Genomic DNA, 8606 nt, shown 5'->3' with positions numbered 1-8606 from the left:
AGAGGGACAAAAATGAACAGCCTGAAACAAAAAAAAAAAAAAGAAGAAGAAGAAGAAGAAGAAGAAGAAGAAGAAGAAGAAGAAGAAGAAGAAAGAGTTAGTTGGAAAGAGTAGGAGCGTCAAGAAGATGATAAAGTAGAAACGACAGGCAGTAACAAGCGAAGAGAGCGAGAAGAGGAGAACTCAGACCCTGAGAGGCGGGCACTCATCACTGAGCCCCAGGGCCCGGGATAGGGAAGAGAAAAGGCGGGGCCTGCGGAAACTGCGAGCGGAGAGCGACCGCCCCGGATGCTGAGTGGTCGCGCCCTGCGGCGGTGGCCAATGGGCGCCCGGGATGTTGGAGCGGCAGCGTCAGTCGCGGCGCTCTCTCGCTCGCTCGCCGCAGAGGGGGTGAGCTGGGGGAGGGGGACGGCGGCCGCCGCCATGATGCTTGTTTGCTTTCAATGAAAACAAGGGGGACGCGGAGGAGGAGGAGGCGGCGGCGTCGGTGGCGGCGGCGTCGGCTGCGCGGAGGCGAAGGCAGCGGTGGGTGCAGCGAAAAGGGAGAGGCCGGAGGCCGAGAGGCCGAGAGGGCGTAGTGGCGGCCCGTCGAGGAGGCTGAAGCGGGCGGCTGACGCGGTGGATCTCGGAGGGGGAACAAAGAGCGGCGGCTAAGGCGGCAGAGGAGCGGCGACGGCGGCGCTGCAGCTGCGGGCGGGACTGGTATGGTGGTTCCACAGGTCAGACCCCGCTGCACTCACAGGGAGGAGGCGGCGGCAGCGGCGGAAGAAGGCGGCGCACCCCAAGAGGTGAGCGACACCGGCCCGAGGCCCAGCCGGGCGCTGCTCCTCGCACTGGCGGCGCACGGGCCGCTCTCAGTCGTGTCCCGGGGACCGTAGCGCGGGGCACTCTAGCGAGAGCACCTTAAGTTTTGTGGGCGGCGGGCCTGCAGCTTGGAGGAGATGCCGACTGTTGAGGGGTCCCTAGATGCGCATCTGTCGCGACCCCGCTGATTCCGGGACCGCGCCCCCGCGCAGAGTACGGGGCTGAGGGGTGTTGATTGACGGCGGGGGTAGGGGCGCGCAGAGGGGCGCCGGGGTTGGGGGGAATGCCCTGGCTCTCGACTCTGGCTCTGGCCACTCGCAGGAGGAGAGTTGATGTCTGGGACTCTCGGCCAGGATGGGTGGCAACTTTGGAGAAGAGGCAGTGTGGGATTGCGCGAAGTGTAGTATGGAACTTCGCAGTTACCGCAGAGCGGGAAACTGTTTGCCCCAAATGTGTTTAAAATTAAGTTTTAGGCAATTATTTTTTTGGGGGGGGGGCGGGGAATGGATTGGGAGGATGGGAATGACATGGTTAAAGAAGCCCTGAGCAGCAGATGGAGAGATTAGGATATTGCTGAGGACTCAGAGATACAGTTACTTGAAGCTTTTATGTTTAATAACCTAAATCTTATCTTTCCTCCTTTTTTCTAACTACCAGTAATTATTTTCTCCGGAAACTTTTTTCCTTTTGACTCTTCTCCTTCTATCCCTTTCTTGAAGAGCTTGCTAAGCAATACCTGTAATCGTTTCTTGAACTGTTAACTGTAAAAGACCGCGTTGTGAATGGTTATTTTGCTTGTCCTTTTTGGATGTGTTATTGTGCTAAACTGACGTTTAAATAATCTCCTTGAATATGAGTTACCATACTTATTTCCAGGTGGATTGCCCCATTAGTGGTAGTCCAGAATCTTCTTGCCTCTTTGTGTCTGGGGATTTTAATTTTGGGGAGGAAGAGAGTGAATATGAACAAGTGAAATATAAAATGGCATTTAATTACACTTTGTGTCTTTCTGAATGCACTAGAGTTTATCATCCCAAAACAGTTTTGTAGGCTATAGGAGCTATGTCCATTGATCAAAAGGGTTTGAAGGCTTGTTTTGTAATTGCTATCAGGGTAATTATTACAGTCTTTAGAATATGATGACTTTTAGAATAAAAATTGCTTAATATTTTTAGATCAGTGATCTGGTCCAGTCGACTTTAAACAAAAATTTTTTTGAATAGCTACTAATGAGGAAACAAACTTAGAAAGGTTAAAGCGACTTGCCCAAGATATTACAGTTAAGAGGGAAAGGACTAGGTTTTGTGTAAGTGTGAGAGCACATGAGAGTGATGTACTTGCCAAAGATTAGTTCTTTGGGGAGGGCAGAGTGTGTTTTAATAAATGGAAGTTATTTGAGGTAGTTGAGTCTGATCAGTTTCAGTAGGTGAAAAAGATACTTAATGAAGTGGTCAAAAAGGGAGGATGTGACAAAAGACAAAGTTTCTTGTGAAGCTAAGAAGATTTTGCATAGTTTCAGAAGTGTCTTCATCAGTGGTAATGTGTTAATAGATTAAGAAGCTCTTCTGAATGCTTATTTGTTTGTAGGGATTTTTAGTTTTCTTAGACCTTGGTGGCAAGGTAAAACTTTTCAGACTCTTGAATAGACATGAAGTTGGTTATAGAACTTAGTCCTGACTACAGATATTGGCATTTGCTTCTGTACTTGTGGTTTATAAATAATGTATTTTGGTTAGTGTTTAGGCATTCCACTGTGCCCACATTAGCCTTTTTTTAATGTTCTTTAAAGCATAAACCTTTTTCATGTTGCAGTGCAGCAGAAAGGGGTAATGTGTAAGGCATACTGGAATAAATGGTCAGGGCTGCTCACAACTTGTAGCTTTTGGGTCATAAAGCATGAAGACTCTTTAGCACCCTTGTAACTTTCTCATACTTAAGGTGCACTGGTTGAAAAACTGCTTTTAAAGTGTTTATTTGCATATAAGGTGGGGGCTCATTTAGGCTGCCTTAATCTTACCCTTCTCTGGGCTTTACCTCTCCCTCATCCATTTTAATTTTCTTGGTTACTAATGTGCAAGGAATAGTATATGCTGGACATAGTGTTGGACCCTGAGAATTAAAAAGTGAATAATAGTTGCTGTCTTCTTGTTGCTGTAGTCTTAGTAGGTGTAGAGAGCTGTGGGAGAATAGGAGAGAATGATTAAATTTGTAGAAGGTGTGGGAGCAGTTTACAGAAAATAACATGGAATTAGGTTTGTCAAACTGGGGAGACGGGTCTTTTCAAACGTAAGGAACTCTGGGTGCACTGAGGCGCCAAATGTTGGGGTAAGGCCAGTGGTGACATGTTACTGAAAAGGAGAGTGACGAGATGAGCCTGCAAAGGTATGTCCATCCTAGATTTTGAAGAACCATGCTTATTAAGCTAAAAGTGAGGTTTATATCTTTATCCTATAGGAAAGGAAAGAGCAAAATATTTTTCAGAGGGGAGCAATGTGATTTAGAGATCATTTAGGCATCAGTGTGGACAACTAAGTGGAGGCCTTACATATAAGAAAGTCACATTTGAGATAGTGTGAAGTTAGTGAATCTGAATCTGTTTTAAACTTAGATATATAGGGTATTTTGTTTCTGTGATCCCTTTTGTAGTGGGCTTGAGGACTCGGTTCAGTTGCTCTGTAATAACAGGGTAATTTAAAATGTTTTGAAGATTAAGAGCAATGAAAACAATGAAACCCATATAGTGTTACTGTAGGTAGGCATTCAGGCTTTTAGAACTTGTCTTCTCAGTTAGGCTGAGGCAGATTGTAGTAGTTAAGCTGGAAAAATCAAGCCTTTGCCCACCAGAAGTGAGAGCCACCAAGCTCAAAGGTTATGGCTATCCTGATGGTCTGTGAGGATATGGACTGTAAACATTTTGTGAAATTGGGTGGAGGACAGAGTTTTCCCTTCTGTATGGTGGTGGTGGTTTAGTTTCTAAGTTGTGTCTGACTCTTGAGACCCCATGGACTGGGGTTCCTGCCAGGTTCCTCTGGGATTTTCCCAAGCAAGAATACCTCAGTGGATTGGCATTCCTTTCTCCAGGGAATCTTCCCAACCCAGGGTTTGAACCCAAGTCTTCTGCATTGGCAGGTGGATTCTGAGCCACCAGGGAAGCCCAGAGCAACATATAGGTTCCTAAAAGTCACCATGGTAGGCAGAATTGTGCAGTAAAAACTATAGGCCTTTTGGGAAAAATGGTGCTGGGACACAACAGTCAGAACATTGTCAGTGACTTTATTTTTTTAAAAAGGAACCTGATAAAAATGGTAGCATAGTTTTAATCCTAAATGATTAAGGAATACATAAATACCACAGGTGCTGGAGAAGACTCTTCAGAGTCCTTTGGACAGCAAGGAGATCAAACCAGTCAATCCTAAAGGAAATCAACTCTGAATATAGATGGGAAGGACTGATGCTGAAGCTGAAGCTGAAGCTCCAATGTGAAGCTGATGTGAAGAGCTGCCTCACTGTGAAAAGACCCTGATGCTGGGAAAGATTGAGGGCAGGAGGAGAAGGGGACGACAGAGGAGATGGTTGGATGTCATCACCAACTCGATGGACAAGAGTTTGACCAAACTCCTGGAGATAATGAAGGACAGGGAAGCCTGGGGTGCTGCAGTCCATGGGGCTGCAAAGAGTTGGACACAGCAGCTGAACAAATACCATGATAAATGTGACACTTTACCTTGAAAAAGACCTGGTTTGCTTGTGGAAATGGGCATCAGAAGGGTTGCTGCTTGTGAGTTATTGTAAGGTGATGGAAAGAGGGTTACCTGAAATCAAATGGAATGTTATAATAACACCAGATGTGGATGGGTGTGGCTCAGCATATGTGTACACACAGACTGAACTGATGGAGCTGATAGGTGTTTTCAGGTGTGTGTATTTTGTAAATTTCTATGTAGCTCTGTTCAGCCAGGGGCAGGTTTCTGCCTTTTTCAAGTGTTTTTCTCAGACAAAATCGTATGTAAGCAAATGGCAATTTTGTGTTATGCTCAAATTTTCTAATATATTAGTTACGTTGGAACAGATTATTTTCAGAATAAAGGATACAGCAGAACTAATTACGCTTCAACATAGCATTTTAAAGTAGTGCTAAAACTCAATTCCAAAAATACCTGAAACACGCTATTTTAGACTTGATACTGTAATCGGGATGGTTGGAAAGCGTCACCGACTCTGGACATGAATTTGAGCCAACTCTGGGAGATAGAAGAGACTGGAGGAGCCTGGTGTGCTGCAGTTTATGGGGTCAAAAAGAGTCAAGACTTAGCGACTGAATAACAACAACAGTAGTAGGGCTTATGCTCTTGTATTTCAAGTGGGCTTATAATGGTGCAGAGAGAAAAACAAATGAACCAATAAAGCGCTCATCAAGTTACATGAGGAGTACACACAGTATTTGGGGGATGCTAAAGAAGGAACAGAGGCTTCCCTGGTGGCTCAGATGGTAGAGAATCTGTCTGAAATGCAGGAGACCTGGGTTCAGTCCTTGGGTTGGGAGGATTCCCCTGGAGAAGGGAATGGCTACCCACTCCAGTATTCTTACATGGAGAATTTCATGGACAGAGGAACCTGGCCAGCCGCAGTCCATGGGGTCGCAAGAGCTGGACGTGACTTAGCAACTAAATCACCACCGCCAAAGAAGGAGCATCTAATTCTGCTTTGGAAACGGGGGAATTCATCTCAGAGGTCTTTGGGCTGAATTTTGAAAGTTGAATAGAGATTTGTTAGACTGAGTGGAGGCATTTCAGTGGGAAGAAAGAGTATGTGCGAAAACAAGTTACGTACAACTTGGACTGTGAAACAGGTTGCAAAGATGTAAGGGACAGGAGGAGTTGCCAGAAATAGTCTATGAATGGTCTTAGGCTCTTTCTTAAAGTGTTGGGATGTAAGTTTGTATATAATAGGGATTCATTGAGAGTTTAGGTGGATGGGGTGGGGAAGTTGTATGTGTGATATACTTTTTCAGGAGACATAGTAAAAATGTGAAGGCTTGACGAAGAGGGTCAAGAAACTGGGGTCAGAAAGTCCTTAGGACTTCACTTAAGTCCTTATGAGAGAAATACTCTAGAATTGTTAAAGCCTTCATGATTTATATGGTCAGCATTTTTTGAATGATTTTCTGTCTTAGTTTTCAGGGGGAAAAAGGACTAGAAGGTCAAAATTGATTTCTAGTATACTAGAACTTCCCACAATGATTGTATGTATGACTTAGCAGCTAGAATAAATGTTGAATGTCTCAAAAGGCCAAAATTGCAGTGAGATATGGTGTGGTCACTCACGTAGAGCCTGACATCCTGGAGTCTGAAATCAAGTAGGCCATAGGAAGCGTTACTACAAACAAGGCTAGTGGAGGTGATGGAATTCCAGATGAGCTATTTCACATCCTAAAAGATGCTGTGAAAGTGCTGCACTCAATAAGCCAGCTAATTTGGAAGACTCAGCAGTGCTCACAGGCCTGGAAGAGGTCAGTTTTCATTCCAATCCCAAAGAAGGACAGTGCCAAAGAATGTTCAGACTACTGTACAATTGAGCTCATTTCACAATGCTGGTAAGATGTTGCTCTATATCCTTCAAGCAGGAACTTCAGATGGACAAGGTGGATTTAGAAAAGGCAGAGGAACTAGATATCAAGTTGCTGACATTTGTTGGATCATAGGGAAAGGAAGGGAATTCCAGAAAAACATCTAGTTCTTCTTCATTGACTATGCTAAAGCTTTTGACTGTGTGGATCACAGCAACTGTGGAAAATTCTGAAAGAGATGGGAATACTAGACCCCCTTACCTGCCTCCTGAGAAACCTGTATGCAGGTCAAGAAGCAACAGAATCTTACATGGAACAACTGACTGACTGCAAATTGGGAAAGGAGTATGACAAGTCTGTATATTGTCACCCTGCTTATTTAACTTATATGCAGAGTAAGTACATCGTGCAAAATGCCAGGTTGGATGAATCCCAAGCTGGAATCAAGATTACAGGGAGAAATAGCAACAACCTCAGATACACTGATGATACCACTCTAATGGCAGAAAGTGAAGAGGGCTATAGAGCCTCTTGATGAGGGTAAGAAGAGAGTGAAAAAGCTGGCTTAACACTCAGCATTCAATAAGCAAAGATCTTGGCATCTGGTCCCATCACTTCATGGCAAATAGAAGGGAAAAAAGTGGAAGCAGTGATAGGTTTTATTTTCTTGGGCTCCAGAATCACTGTGGATGGTGACTGCAGCCATGAAATTAAAAGATACTTGCTCCTTGGAAGGAAAACTATGACAAACTTAGACAGCATTTTAAAAAGCAAAAATATGTTGCCAACCTAAAGTCCATATAGTTAAAGCTATGGTTTTTCCAGTAGCCATGTATGAATGTGAGAGTTGGACCATAAAGAAGGCTGAGTGCTGAAGAATTGATGCCTTTGAATTATGGTGCTGGAGAGTCCCTTGGACCACAAGCTGTTCAAACCAGTCAGTCCTAAAGGAAATGAACCCTGAGTATTCACTGGAAGGACTGATGTTGAAGCTGAAGCTCTATCTTCAGCTAGAGCTTTGGCCTCCTGATTCAAAGAGCAGACTCATTAGAAAAGCACCTGCTGCTGGGAGAGACTGAAGGCAAAAAGAGAAGAGGGCAGCAGAAGAGATGGATAGAGAGCATCACTGAGTCAGTGGACATGAATTTGAGCAAACTCTGGGAAATAGGGAAGGATAGGGAAGTCTGGCGTGCTGCAGTCCATGGGGTCACAAAGAGTTGGTTGTGATTTAGTGAATGAAAGACAACAAAAAGGGGTAGCTATAATAATGTGATCGTAAGAGAGGAAAGAGCAATTAGATGATTGAAAATCTGGCCAAAGATAAGAGATGAAAAGGTTTCTGTTGGCAGCCATCATTGTTGGATTGGTTGTTGCTTGTCCTATGCTAAGAGAAAAGATTTAGATTTAGTACTGGTGGTTGGCTCTCCTTACCTTTTTGATCTCAGTGATCTTTCACCACCCAAATTTTGACTCAACGCCCTTCATATTAGTTGGCATTCAGCTTTGTTGATTAGATCATAAATCATGATTGTCTTAATATATTCTCTTGCTCTGTACTTCATATTTGACTTAAAATATAGAAATTAAGATTTCTACACTGAGAAATATTTGTATTTTAAATTGAAATTTGTGGATGACCTGTATTTAGTGTACCTTTGTAGTTATATTTTGAATTGATTTATTGAGTTGAATTTGCTAGTATTTGTCCATTTTTGACCTTCAAAATTGGTAGTTTCCTGTGGTGTTGCAGTACACTCTCGCTTCTCTCTGTATTTTATATTCAATCATGTTATTAGGCACAGGCACATGGTTAGAACTGCATTTTATCAGCAGTCTGTCATGGTGGTTGGTGGTTTAGTTGCTAAGTTGTGTCCGACTCTTGAGACCCCATGGATTGTAGCCTGCCAGGCTCTCCTGTCCATGGAATTCTCCAGGCAAGAATGCTGAAATGGATTGCCATTTCCTTCTCCAGGGGATCTTCCTAACCCAGGGATCAGACCTACACCTCCAGCATTGCAGGCAGATTCTTTACTGCTGAGCCACCAGGGAATCCCCCTTAATAGCAGTCTAGTAAACTCTTATAGGCAGTTGGTTATTGACTGGGCACTGCAGATGCAGACGGGTATGCCAGTCTTCTCCTTTGAGAAATTAGACTACTACGTCTGCTGTTTGACTCTGTATTTGGAGGATTATTTTATCATAATTTAAAAATCTTTTTTGCAGAGGTTTTACTGGT

General features: G+C 43.9%; 1 protein-coding gene across 2 annotated transcripts in view; it reads left to right on the top strand.

Annotated features, from left to right (window-relative positions):
- The first annotated feature begins 420 nt into the window (after positions 1-420).
- Positions 421-8606, top strand: part of CNOT6 (CCR4-NOT transcription complex subunit 6) — an 83818-nt gene continuing 75632 nt past the window's right edge. The window contains exon 1 of one of the 2 annotated variants that reach the window (XM_005208378.5): positions 421-788. The gene's annotated coding sequence lies outside the window, so the exon portion shown is untranslated. 2 annotated transcript variants of the gene reach the window in all.

This window comes from Bos taurus, chromosome 7 (genome assembly GCF_002263795.3).
Source record: "Bos taurus isolate L1 Dominette 01449 registration number 42190680 breed Hereford chromosome 7, ARS-UCD2.0, whole genome shotgun sequence".
In the NCBI taxonomy this organism is placed as follows: Eukaryota; Metazoa; Chordata; class Mammalia; order Artiodactyla; family Bovidae; genus Bos; species Bos taurus.
This window is presented reverse-complemented; position numbering and strand designations above follow the sequence as displayed.